The following is a 12,928-nucleotide window of genomic DNA, read 5'->3' on the forward strand; positions in this document are numbered from 1 at the left end:
TCACTCCCGTGCACCACCCAGCAGGCTGACACTCCGATTTAGGTCAAGCCACTTACTCAGTCTGTATATCCAGGTGGCCAAGTGCTTCTGGAATAACCCCTGCATCCTCACTGATTAGATCCACAGCAAACTCATGACCTCCCCCTCACCCGGATCGTCGGGATCACGTAGCCCTTTCCTTACTCACCCCCTCCAGGCTCTTCTCTATCTGTTTGCAGTTCTCCTTGCCCAGCTTTGACCTCTTCCTCTCCACTGCTCCTTCCACTTAGCCTACACACACTCAGGTCTTTTCCATCTTAAAAGAAAAAAAAAGGCAAAAAAAAAACCTCTGCCGTGACCCACCTACTTCTCTAGCTACCCATTGCATCTCTTTCCTTCCCTTCTCAGTCAAGCTCCTTGAAAGTTACTTCTAGAAGAGTTTCCAGCCCCTTATCAATAACTCTTCTACCCACGACCACCTGTTTACACACTTCCCACTGTGGCAAAGTCACCTCCATGTTGCCGAAAGCAGTGGTCACTTTTTAGCCCTTGTATTTCTTTATGCTTTAAGATAATGTTTTTGTTTTTTTGTTTTTTTGAGACAGAGTCTCACTCTGTCACCAGGCTGGCGTGCAGTGGCGCGATCTTGGCTTACCACAACCTCCAACTCCCTGGTTCAAGTGATTCTCCTGCCTCAGCCTCCTGAGTAGCTGGGATTACAGGCACGCGCCTCCATGCCCAGCTAATTTTTGTATTTTTAGTAGAGACGGGGTTTCACCATGTTGGCCAGGATGGTCTCAAACTCCTGACCTTGTGATCCACCCGCCTCAGCCTCCCAAAGTGTTGGGATTACAGGCGTGAGCCACTGTGCCTGGCCAAGATAATGTTTTAACCTATAAACAAAAGTTTCATTATTTATTTTGGAAAATATAAAAAAGCACAAGAAGTACATTCACCAGTAGTCGCAATCCCTGGAGAGGATGAATATTAACATTTTCAGGTGTAAGCACCCAAGTCTTTTTTTCTAGCTATTTTAAGATAATTGATAGCTTCGCTACATACTAGTCTGTACCTTGATGTTTTTTACTCAAAAATATACTAAAGCCTCATAAATAGGTCTTGATGGGACCTTGCTTTGGTCATTAAATATGTTTTGTGTCATTAAGTATATGTCAGTATTTATTATATGATGGTTCCATATACCTATATAATTCTAATAATTCTCATAATAAATTCTAAGACGACGTTTAAGTAAGTTCTCATTTTTCACCATTACGAGCATGTGAGCAATTTCCTTAGGGGTAGATATGTGCTAAAAATCATGGTTATGTCTTTTTAGAAGAATGCCTGGAAGTGAAATCGTCCAGTCAGGTGGCATCCTTTTTATATATTTTGCCAAATTGCCTTCCAGAAAGCCAATACCAAGTTCCAATCTGATTGTAGTGTTTGAGTGCCAATTTTGCAGCACAATTCACATATTGATTGATTTTTTTCATCTTCACAAATTTGATGATCAAACTTTTCATTATTTTGTTTCCTTTATTTCTATTTCTTCATTCTAATTTCCTATTTGTATTCTCATCTCATACTAATATCCTATTTTATAGTGTGAGGACATTAACCCCTTCTTTGTCATAACTTTTGGAAATACTTTTCCCAGTTTATCTTTTGATGTTTTTTTTTAACCTAAAATAGCTTTATATTGTGACGTAACAAAATCTACCATTTTCCTTTAATGATTTCTGACTCTGATATGATTAAACATTATATATGTCTAAAGACCGCATCTCCTTGAATTTAAGGCATACCACAATTTTACATACTACTAAGAAACAAACAATGCTTCCTAAACTATGGACAATGGTCTCTTATCACATTGGTTGCAAAATACTCCCTAATTTTAGAGCTGTTAAAACGTGTTTTAGAATCAATGAAAATGGCAGACCTGTTTAATAGTAGTATGCTGTTCCTTCCTTGTGGTTTTATTCCTTTATTTCTTCCCTCATTCTAAACATCTTTATTTTATAATCTGATTTATGTGATTTCATTGTCTATAATTACTGGGAGTCCAATCCTTCTGTTTATTGGGTTCACCGACTCCCTCCCCACAGTAGCTTAATTCCTTGTTTTTCAATTATGAGTTCATATGTCTTAGGGCTTTCTCTGTGGGAAAACTGGGTGGAAAAATTGTCCTTCTAGAGAAATTCTGAATTTGTTTTTGCCAACTGCCTCAGAGATGTTATCAGCTCAGGACCATCTTTTGAGTTCAGTTTTGGCTGAGAAATTGCCAGACCATGAAGATAGTGTACATGTGTACCCCAGATTCATATCCAGACAGGCTCGTAGCTAAGAATCTCCAGGAAAGACTTGCCTTCTTCACTCATCATACAAGCCAAAACAGACGGGCTTTTTTTCTGTGGTCTTCCCTATGTCTGTGTTTGTTTTTTCGTCCGTTTGTGTCTTTTGTTTTATTTTGCTTTCTAGTCTTTCACTGAGAGTGTAGCCTTCAAGAGTCCCTGCTTCATGCAACCCCATACCATTGCCTCCCATCCCCACGTGGCTAAACCCAAGCCCTTTGATTCCTGAGATTGTTAGCAAATGCTCCTAGGACAGCCAAAGCATCTGACTTACACAATTTCAACTTCTTTGGAATGTACTGACATTTTTTTTGTTGCCTGGTAGATGATCAAGTTTTTTTTTTTTTTTTTTTTTTTTTTTGAGACCGAGTCTCACTCTGTTACCAGGCTGGAGTGCGGTGGTGGTGAGATCTCAGCTCACTGCAGCCTCTGCCTCCCGGGTTCAAGCGATTCTCCTGCCTCAGCCTCCCAAGTAGCTGGGACTACAGGCGTGCGCCACCACACCCAGCTAATTTTTGTATTTTTTGTAGAGATGGGGTTTCACCATGTTGGCCAGGATAGTCTCAATCTCTTGGCCTCCCAAAGTGCTGGGATTACAGGAGTGAATGATCAACTTTTTGATATTCAATGGCAACTAAAAATACATGTTTGTTTTCTATCTATAGAATATATAAAGTATGAAGTTTAGTTATTAAATCAAACACATTATATTACTGTAATCTACAAATTTAAAATATTTTTTGTCTATTTCATCTGGCCAAAACTGAGAGACGTTTGTGGATGTTCCTGCTATGGTTTTGATTTTGTCAATTCTATCTGGATTTCTTTGAACATGAACTTTCTTCTAGTTTTTGCTGCTGCTGTTGTATAATATGATGCCTTCTTATGCCTAGTCTTTGTATGAGACTTTTTTTTTCTCTCTCTCTGTCCCTTTGGAAGCCTTAAATACTTAGTTTTAGAGAAGATTCTGAATATCACAGGAATATACCTTGGTGGGATCTTTTTTCATTCATCATTTTGGACCTTTGATGGACATTCTCAATCTGGAGATTCATATCTTTCACTTCTCAGATATTTTCTAATACAATCTTTAAAATAGTTTCCTTCCCTTTATTTCTTTGCTTTCTCTCTCTGGAACTATGAATAGTAGGATGTTTGACCTTCTAAATTAATGCTCTAAATTTCTCATCTTCTTTCTCCCATTGTCCTTCTTTGTCATTTCTTCAATATTGGGGGAGTTTTCTTCAAATTCATTTTTTGAAAATTTACGCTATTTAAGAATTGTTTCTTGTTTTCTGGTTATTTGTTGTCTCTCTTAATATGATCTCTTGGCTGGGTACGGTGGCTCACGCCTGTAATCCCAGCACTTTTGGAGGCCGAGGAGAGCGGATCACGAGGTCAGGAGATCGAGACCAGCCTGGCCAATATGGTGAAACTCCACCTCTTCTAAAAATACAAAAATTATCTGGGCGTGGTGGTGGGTGCCTGTAATCCCAGCCACTTGGGAGGCTGAGGCAGGAGAATCATTTGAACCTGGGAGGCAGAGGTTGCAGTGAGCCAAGATCACACCATTATACTCCAGCCTGGGCAACAGGGTGAGACTCTGTCTCAAAAAAAAAAAGGTCTCTCTCTTAACTAAAGAGGGGGCACTAAAAACCTGGGTCAATGGTGGGCTTCTCAGTGGGCAGTCAGAAGGCCATGGTTCTTTCTGTGGGGGGAACCCAGATGTCAGTATCTGCAAGTCTCTTTGCTAGGACAGTTTTGTTTTTCCAGAAATGAGTCCTTTGGGCTCCTGCCTCAGCAAGTAAAGGGGGCCAGGGATGAGGGGTGGATAAGCCTGCTTATTATGCCTGTCACTCTGGAGCTGGGATAATTTCACTTTCTGTTTTCCAATTTGGATGCCTTTTATTTCTTTCTCTTGTCTGATTGCTCTAACTAGGACTTCTGTTATGTTGAATAGGAGTAGTGACAGTGGGCATCCTTGTCTTATTCCAGTTCTTAGAGGTGATGTTTTTAATTTTCCCCCACTCAGTGTGATGTTGACTGTCAGTTTGTCATATATGGCTTTTATTATTTTGAGATATGTTCCTTCTATTCCCACTTTGGTAAGGGCTTTTGTCATGAAGAGATGCTGGATTTTATGAAATGCTTTTTCTGAATTTATTAATACAATCATATAATTTTTGTTTTTAATTCTGTTTCTATGGTGAATCACATTTATTGATTTGTGTATGTTGAACCAACCCTGCATTGTTGGAGTAAAACCCACTTGATTGCAGTGCATATCTTTTTGATTCACTGTTGAATTTGGTTTGCTAGTATTTTGTTGAGGATTTTTGCATCTATGTTCATCAGGGATATTGGTCTGTAGTTTTGTTGTTGTTGTTGTTGTATTCTTGCCTAGCTTTGGTATCAGAGTGACCCTGGCTTTGTAGAATGAGTTAGGGAGGATTCCCTTCTTTTCAATGTTTTTTGAACAGTGTCAGTAAGATTAGTATCAGTTCTTCCTTGTATGTCTGGTAGAATTCCACTGTGAACCCATCTGCTCCTGGGTTTTTTTTTTTTCAGTTGAGAGACTTTTTTATTAGTAATTCAATTTCATTACTCATTATTGGTGTGTTCAAGATTCTAATTCTTCTTGGTTCGATCTTGGGAAGTTGTACGTTCCTAGATACATGGAATTTATCCATTTCCTCTAGATTTTCCTGTTTTGTGCATACAGATGCTTATAGGTCTCTGATGATCTTTTGCATTTCTTTTGTATTAATTGTAATGATACCTTTCTCATTTCTGGTTGTGCTTATTTCATTCTTCTCTCTTTTTTTCTTGGTTAACCTAGCTAGTGGTCTATCAATTTTGTTTATCATTTCGAAGAACCAATTTTTCATTACATTGATCCTTGGTATTTTTTTGTCCCAATTCCATTTAGTTCTGCTCTGATCTTTGTTAGTTATTTTCTTCTGCTAGCTTAAGGTGTGGTTTGTTCTTGTTTTTCTAGTTCCTTGAGATGCAACATTAGGTTATTGATTTGAGATCCATCTTTTTGATATAGGCATTTAACACTATAAACTTCCCTGTTAGCACTGCCTTTGATGTATTCCTTGAGGTTTCGGTATGTTGTGTCTCTATTTTCATTCATTTCAAATTTTTTTTTATTTCTGCCTTTATTTTATCATTGATGCAACAATCATTCAGGAGCAAATTATTTAATTCCCATGTATTTAAGTAGTTTTGAGGGTTCCTCTTGGTGTTGATTTCTAGTTTTACTCCACTGTGGTCTGAGAAGGTACTTGATATGATTTCAAGTTTTTAAAAACTTTACTGAGACTCACCTCGTGGTCTAGCATATGGCCAATTTTTGAGAATGTTCCATGTGCACATGAGAAGAATTACATTCTGCAGTTGTAGAGTAGATTGTTCTGTAAATGTCTGTTAGGTCCGTTTGGTCTACAGTCCAATTTAAGTCCAGAGTTTCTTTGCTGATTTTCTGCCTTGATAATTTCTCTAGTGCTATCAGTGGAGTACTAAAGTCTCCCTGTATTATTCTATTGGTGTCTGATGTGGTTTGGCTGTGTCCACACCCAAATCTCATCTTGAATTCCCACATGTTGTGGGAGGGACCCAGTTGGAGGTAATTGAATCATGGGGTCAGGTCTTTCCTGTGCTGTTCTTGTGATAGTGAGTAAGTCTCACAAGATCTGATGGTGGTATAAGAAGGAGTTACCCTGCACAAGCTCTCTTTTTGCCTGCTGCCATCCATGTAAAATGTGACTTGCTCCTTCTTGCCTTCTGCCATGATTGTGAGGCCTCCCCAGCCATGTGGAACTGTAAGTCCATTAAACCTCTTTCTTTAGTAAATTTCCCAGTCTCAGGTATGTCTTTATCAGCAGCATGAAATGGATTAATACAGTAAATTGGTACCAGTAGAGTGGGGTGCTGCTGAAAAGATACCCAAAAATGTGGAAGCAACTTTGGAACTGGGTAACAGGCAAAGGTTGGAACAGTTTGGAGGGCTCAGAAGAAGACAGGAAAATGGGAAAGTGTGGAACTTCCTAGAGACTTGTTGAATGGTTTTGCCCAAAATGTTGATAGCGATATGCACAATAAAGTCCAGGCTAAGGTGATCCCAGATGGAAATGAGGAACTTTTTGGGAACTGGAGCAAAGGTGGCTCTTGTTATGTTTTAGCAAACTGGTGGCATTTTTGTGGAACTTTGAACTTGAGAGATGTGATTTATGGTATCTGGCAGAAGAAACTTCTAAGCAGCAATGCATTCAAGAAGTGACTTGGGTGTGGTTAAAGGCATTCAGTTTTATAGGGGAAGTGGAGCATAAGAGTTTGGAAAATTTGCAACCTGACAATGCAATAGAAAAGAAAATCCCATTTTTTGAGGAGAAATTCAGGTCGGCTGTAGAAATTTGCATAAGTAATGAGCAGCCAAATGTTAATCCCCAAGACAATGGGGCAAATGTTTCCAGGTCAGGTCAGAGGTCTCCCATCAGCCTCTCCCATCACAGCAGCCTCTCCCATCACAGGCCTTGAGGCCCAGGAGGGAAAAATGGTTTCATGGGCTGGGCCCAGGGTACCCATGCCATGTGCAGCCTAAAGACTTGTTGTTCTGCATCCCAGCTGCTCCAGCCATGGCTGAAAGGAACCAATGTAGAGTTCAGGTTGTGGCTTTAAAGGGTGCAAACCCCAAGCCTTGGCAACTTTCATGTGGTGTTGAGCCTGCAAGTGCACAGAAGTCAAGAATTAGCATTTGAGAACCTCCATCCAGATTTCAGAGGATATATGGAAACTCCTGGACACCCAGGCAGAAGTTTGCTGCGGGGGCAGGACCCTCATAGAAAACCTCTGCTAGGGCAGTGCAGAAGGGAAATGTGGGGTCAGAGCCCCCATGCAGAGTCTCTACTGGGGCACCACCTAGTAGAGCTGTGAGAAGAGAGCCACCATCCTCCAGACCCAGAATGGTAGCTCCACTGACAGTTTGCATGTGCACCTAGAAAAGCCACAGACACTCAACACCAGCCCATGAAAGCAGCTGGGAGGGAGGCAGTACCCTGCAAAACCACAGGGGCAGAGCTGCCCAAGACCATGGGAACCCACCTCTCACAACAGCGTGACCTGGATGTGAGACATGGAGTCAAAGGAGATCATTTTAGAGGTTTAAGATTTGACTGCCCTTCTGGATTTCAGACTTGCATGGGGCCTGTAGCCCCTTTGTTTTGTCCAACTTCTTCCGTTTGGAATGGCTGTGTTTACCCAATGCCTGTACCCCTGTTGTATCTAGGAAGTAACTAACTTGCTTTTGATTTTACAGGCTTATAGGCAGAAGGGACTTGCCTTGTCCCAAATGAGACCTTGGACTTTGGACTGTGGACTTTTCAGTAAATGCTGAAATAAGTTAAGACGGGGACTGTTGGGAAGGCATGATTAGTTTTGAAACGTGAGGACATGAGATTTGGGAGGGGCCGGGGTGGAATGATGTGGTTTCGCTGTGTCCCTACCCAAATCTGATCTTGAATTCCCACATGTTGTGGGAAGGGCCTGGTGGAAGGTAATTGAATCATGGGAACAGGTCTTTCCTGTGCTGTTCTTGTGATAGTGAGTAAGTCTCACAAGATCTGACGGTGGTATAAGAAGGAGTTTCCCTGCACAAGCTCTCTTTTTGCCTGCTGCCATCCATGTTAGAAGTGACTTGCTCCTCCTTGCTTTCTGCCATGATTGTGAGGCCTCCCCAGCCAAGTGGAACTGTAAGTCCATTAAACCTCTTTCTTTTGTAAATTCCCAGTCTCAGGTATGTCTTTATCGGCAGTGGAAAATTGATTAATACAGTGGCTATCTCTTTGATCTAGTAGTATTTATGAATCTGGGTGCTCCAGTGTTGGGTGCATATATATTTAGAATTGTTATGTCTTCTTGTTGAATTGATCCCTTTATCATTATAAATGACCTTGTCTTTTTTTACTGTTGATTTAAACTCTGTTTTGTCTGATATAAGTATAGCTACTCCTACTTGCTTTTGGTTTTAGTTGTGTGAAGTACTTTTTCCACCCCTTAGAGTGTAAATGTCTTTAACAGTTAGGCAGATATCTTGTATGCAACATACAGTTGGATCCTGTTTTTCTTATCCATTGCAACATACAGTTGGATCCTGTTTTTCTTATCCATTGCAACATACAGTTGGATCCTGTTTTTCTTTTTTTTTTTTTTTTTTTGAGACGGAGTCTCGCTCTGTCACCCAAGCTGGAGTGCAGTGGCCAGATCTCAGCTCACTGCAAGCTCCGCCTCCCGGGTTCACGCCATTCTCTTGCCTCAGCCTCCCGAGTAGCTGGGACTACAGGCACCGCCACCTCGCCCGGCTAGTTTTTTGTATTTTTAGTAGAGACGGGGTTTCACCGTGTTAGCCAGGATGGTCTCGATCTCCTGACCTCGTGATCCGCCCGTCTCGGCAATCCCAAAGTGCTGTAATCCAAATCCCAAAGTGCTGGGATTACAGGCTTGAGCCACCGCGCCCGGCTGGATCCTTTTTTTCTTATCCATTCCACCAGCCTATATCTTATTGATCCCCCTACTTCAGCCTCCTGAGTAGCTGAGACCACAGGTGCAAGCCACTATGCCCAACTAATTTTTTAATTTTTTTGTAGAGAAGAGGTCTCACTATGTTGCCCAGGCTAGTCTCAAATTCCTAGACTCAAGTGATCCTCCTTCCTTAATGCTTGGAACTCAAGCATCCCAAAGTGCTGGGATTACAAGCATGAGCCACTGTGCACAACTGGGCCTATATCTTTTAAGTGGAGCATTTAGTTCATTTACATTTAAAGTTAGTATTGATATGTGAGGTTTTGTTCCTGTCATAATTATTACCTAGTTGTTTTGCAGTCTTGTGTAATTGTTTTATAGGACCTACATGTTTTATACTTTCCTGTGTTTTTATGACAATGAGTATCACCCTTTTGTTTCCATGTTTAGAAATCCTTTGAGCATTTCTTGTAGGACCTGTCTAGTGGTGACAAATTCCCTTAGTGTTTGCTTGTCTGGTAAATACTTTATTTCTCCTTAATTTATGAATCTGTGTTTAGCAGGATACAAAATTCTTCGCATCTTTTTTTCTTTAAGAAGACTGAAAATAGAACCCCAGTCTCTTCTGGCTTGTAAGGTTTTGGGTGAGAAGCCTGTTGTTAGTCTGATGGGATTCTCCTTTTAGGCAATTAGACAAAATATGTATATTTGAAGTTATATTTATATATTAATACTCCAATGAAGCTGGCTTCTAGCACTGTCATAAATGTTTTACCCAGTTTTATATTCCTTTGGTCAATTTTGAGTGGAATTCCATTACTAGAACTGAAGCCCTGTTCTCTGAATCTTTAAACCCTAAATCTATAAATTCAGAGACACCACTTTCTTACAGATTTTCTTCTACATGCCTGACTATTACGTGTTGGCCTCAATCCCTGAACTCCTTTTCCTAGATCCTTAAGTAGCTACTGTCCTCAATTTCTATCCATGTCTCACTTCTGTTCTCATTTCCTGGACTATCAAACTCACAAGGATTTAGTTCCACTTGTTAAGTCCTCTCAAATCTGTATCTTCTGCTCTGACATTCATACCTGAGTTTTTGCCTCCTGCATTGAACTAAGTTAGCATGAACTGGATGTCCCACAGTACCACAAACTCAAGATATTTAAAATCAAAGCCAGTACTTTCTAATAGTTAAGAGCTCTCCAGAGCCAGATTGTCTGGGTTCAGATCTTGCCTCTGCCATTTACCAGCTATATGATGTTAAGCAAGTTAATCTTTCTGTGACTCAGCATCATTTTATAAAATGAGGAGACAGTCATTCTTCAGTATCCATGGGTGATTGTTTCCAGGACCCCCAAGGATACAAAAATCTATGGATGCTAAAGTCTCTTACTGTTGGCCCTTTGTATCTGCAGGTTCCACATATGCAGATATGGAGGGCCAGCTATAATAACATTACCTACCTCATCCAGTTAGAGGATTGACTGTTGCATGTGAAGCTCTTAGAAGAGTACTTGGCTAAAGTAAACATTATGTATGTGTTAGCAGTCATTTTTATTTCATCTCCTTCTTATATCCCCATCTCATTTAATGGTACCATCATTAACCAATCACCTCTGCCAGAAACCCAGGAGTCATCCCTGCTGCCTCCTCTTCCTCACTTCCCTTTGTCCTGATGGAACACTTCTCAAATCTCTCCCTTCTTTGTCCTGTCTCTTCTGGTCCAGCTTGGTTGACCAACTGTCCCTGTTTGCCTGGGACTAAAGGGGTTTCTTGGACTTGGGACTTTGAGTGCTAACACCAGGAAAGTCCCAGGCAAATCAAGCAAATTTGTCACCCCAAGTCTGACCTTCATCTATCTCCTTCTAGCTGGTCTCCCCGGCAATACTCTGATCCTCCTTAAGTCCACCTTCCTGCCCATGTTATTCCATACTTAAAACTCCTCCATCATCTCCCATTCTTCAAAGGCAGAAAAATTCTTCAGTGTTGCATAGCTTCGCTCCTCTTCTTCTCCATCTGCAGCTTTGGGCACTCCCTGGAGGCTCTTCCCACCATGTGTTTGGAAGTGTTCCTGAAGTCACATCTCTGTGCCTTTGCTCATGCTAGTTCCCGGACCTGAAACCTCATTCCTCCCTTCCACCTGCCCACCTTCTTTTTATAATTCCTACTCATCCTACAAGTTGAGACTCAGGTGTCATCTCCCTTAGGAGGCCTTTCCTAATGCTTTTCCCCCTTCCTTCCACATCCTCCACCCTCCTCCCCTCACCTAGGTGAGCTAAGTGCACCACCTCTGTGCTCCCATAGGACCCTGGGGACATAGCTATGGAAACATTTGTGACACTATAAATGGCATGATCTTTGTATGTCAATGGCCTGCAAACTCCCTAGGCTCAGGATCCTCATCTTAGCTGGTGTGGTGTCTGGCCTGCAGTGGGGCCTCACCAGATGTTTGTTGAGTCATCTAATCCACCTTCCACCTCATTCTAGATCTCAAGCCGGAACTGGAAGCTGACTCTGAAGCAGCCTATCCACTGTAGGAGAGCTCTGATTGTCTGAGAGGTTTACCTTGAGCTGAAATCTCTCTTACATTTAAGTTTTAGGCTCCAAAGTGGACCTATTTACCCCTCTGTTGCATTTCCTCTTTCAAAGTCAGTTCCTTAAAGTGGTTTCTGTTTTTAATGACCTCTTTAGACAACCTGGTCAGGGGCTTTTTGAAAGTCTAAACTTATCACTTCAGCAAGTTCCGTTTTATCCCTACAGGGACTTGCTAGGGGAAAATTCCAGCAGCTGTGCTTTCCTCCCAGAACCAGGCAGGTCCACGTATGTGTGTTGTCCAAATGGATTGGATGATAACCACTGAGCAGGAAGGGGAAGCTCATGGTGAGCTGGAGTGAGAAGGCAGAGACAGTTTGAAGAACAGTGTGGGGCAAGGGTATTGTGGCTGGCTTGGTAAGTTTAAGGGTCAGATATGACCTTAGCTGGATTGGAAGTTTGAAATAGAAAAGAAGTGGCAAATAAAGCAGAAACAGAAGAATTGGGGCGTTGGGGTGTGGAAAACAGGAAGCTGCCAATAGAGAACAGGAGACAATTAGCAGCACTTTGTCCATTCCTTAGTCTTACGGAGAGTGGGATCCTTTGCAAATTCTGCATCTGGACCTTTCCACTTGCTCCCCTGGATTCATTTATACACTAAAATCTAAGACTCTTGTGGTCCTTATGGGCCAAAGCCAAGCAGGTAGAGTGTGTCTAGGTGTGCAGACCACAAAGGGAAATGAAAGGCATCTGCCTACACCGCAGGCAGAGTGGGAGGAGGCTCCGAGACTGTGTGTGATTACCAAGAAGGCGGGGCCAGGTCCATGGGCAGGTCATGGAGGCCCAGATCCTTCCAGAGACGCCTAGAGCAGCCTGATGCTAAAGAAAGAACACCAAGTTGAGAGTCAGAGAGCTGGCCCCATAGCTACCACTGTGCAGGCTTCAGTGGGTCACATTCAATCCCCAGTCTCCTAACCTATGGAAACCGTGCATCTCTCTCACCAGGTGCAATCAGTTCAGGTGCAATTCCATTCACTATGGCAAACAGAATGCACCTGGCTTTCCCCCGACCCCAGCTCATGCAGCACTTCAGCCCCCTGCAGTCTCTCCAGGTATTTTTGGAAGGTCATGAGTGACATTCCAGTATCAATGGTCATTCCGTTAGCTGTCCAGTCAGTGCCCACTAGGTTCCACTGCCTGCCCCCCTGACCACAACCTCCCACCGTGGCTGACAGCTCCAGAGCACAGAGCACTAAAGGTGCCACAGGCTCTTTTTTTTTCTGAGAGAGTCTCATTCTGTTGCCCAGGATGGAGCGCAGTGGCGCAATCTCGGCTCACTGCAACCTCCACCTCCCAGGTTCAAGCGATTCTCCTGCCTCAGCCTCTCAGGTAGCTGGGATTGCAGGCATGTGACACCACGCCTGGCTAATTTTTTTGTATTTTTGGTAGAGATGGGGTTTCACCATGTTGGCCAGGCTGATCTCGAACTCCTGACCTCAGGTGATCTGCCCACCTTGGCCTCCCAAAGTGCTAGG

The 12,928-nt window shown here is 42.3% G+C and overlaps 1 protein-coding gene across 4 annotated transcripts in view; it reads left to right on the top strand.

Annotated features, from left to right (window-relative positions):
- Positions 1 to 12,928, top strand: part of PIK3R6 (phosphoinositide-3-kinase regulatory subunit 6) — a 68,124-nt gene that overhangs the window by 52,271 nt on the left and 2,925 nt on the right. Inside the window, exon 19 of one of the 4 annotated variants that reach the window (XR_004055142.1) lies at positions 11,622 to 11,810. The exons of the other annotated variants lie outside the window; for them this stretch is intronic. The gene's annotated coding sequence lies outside the window, so the exon portion shown is untranslated. The remainder of the gene's footprint in view (positions 1 to 11,621; positions 11,811 to 12,928) is intronic. 4 annotated transcript variants of the gene reach the window in all.

Source organism: Rhinopithecus roxellana, chromosome 19, assembly GCF_007565055.1.
Source record: "Rhinopithecus roxellana isolate Shanxi Qingling chromosome 19, ASM756505v1, whole genome shotgun sequence".
Taxonomy (NCBI): Eukaryota; Metazoa; Chordata; class Mammalia; order Primates; family Cercopithecidae; genus Rhinopithecus; species Rhinopithecus roxellana.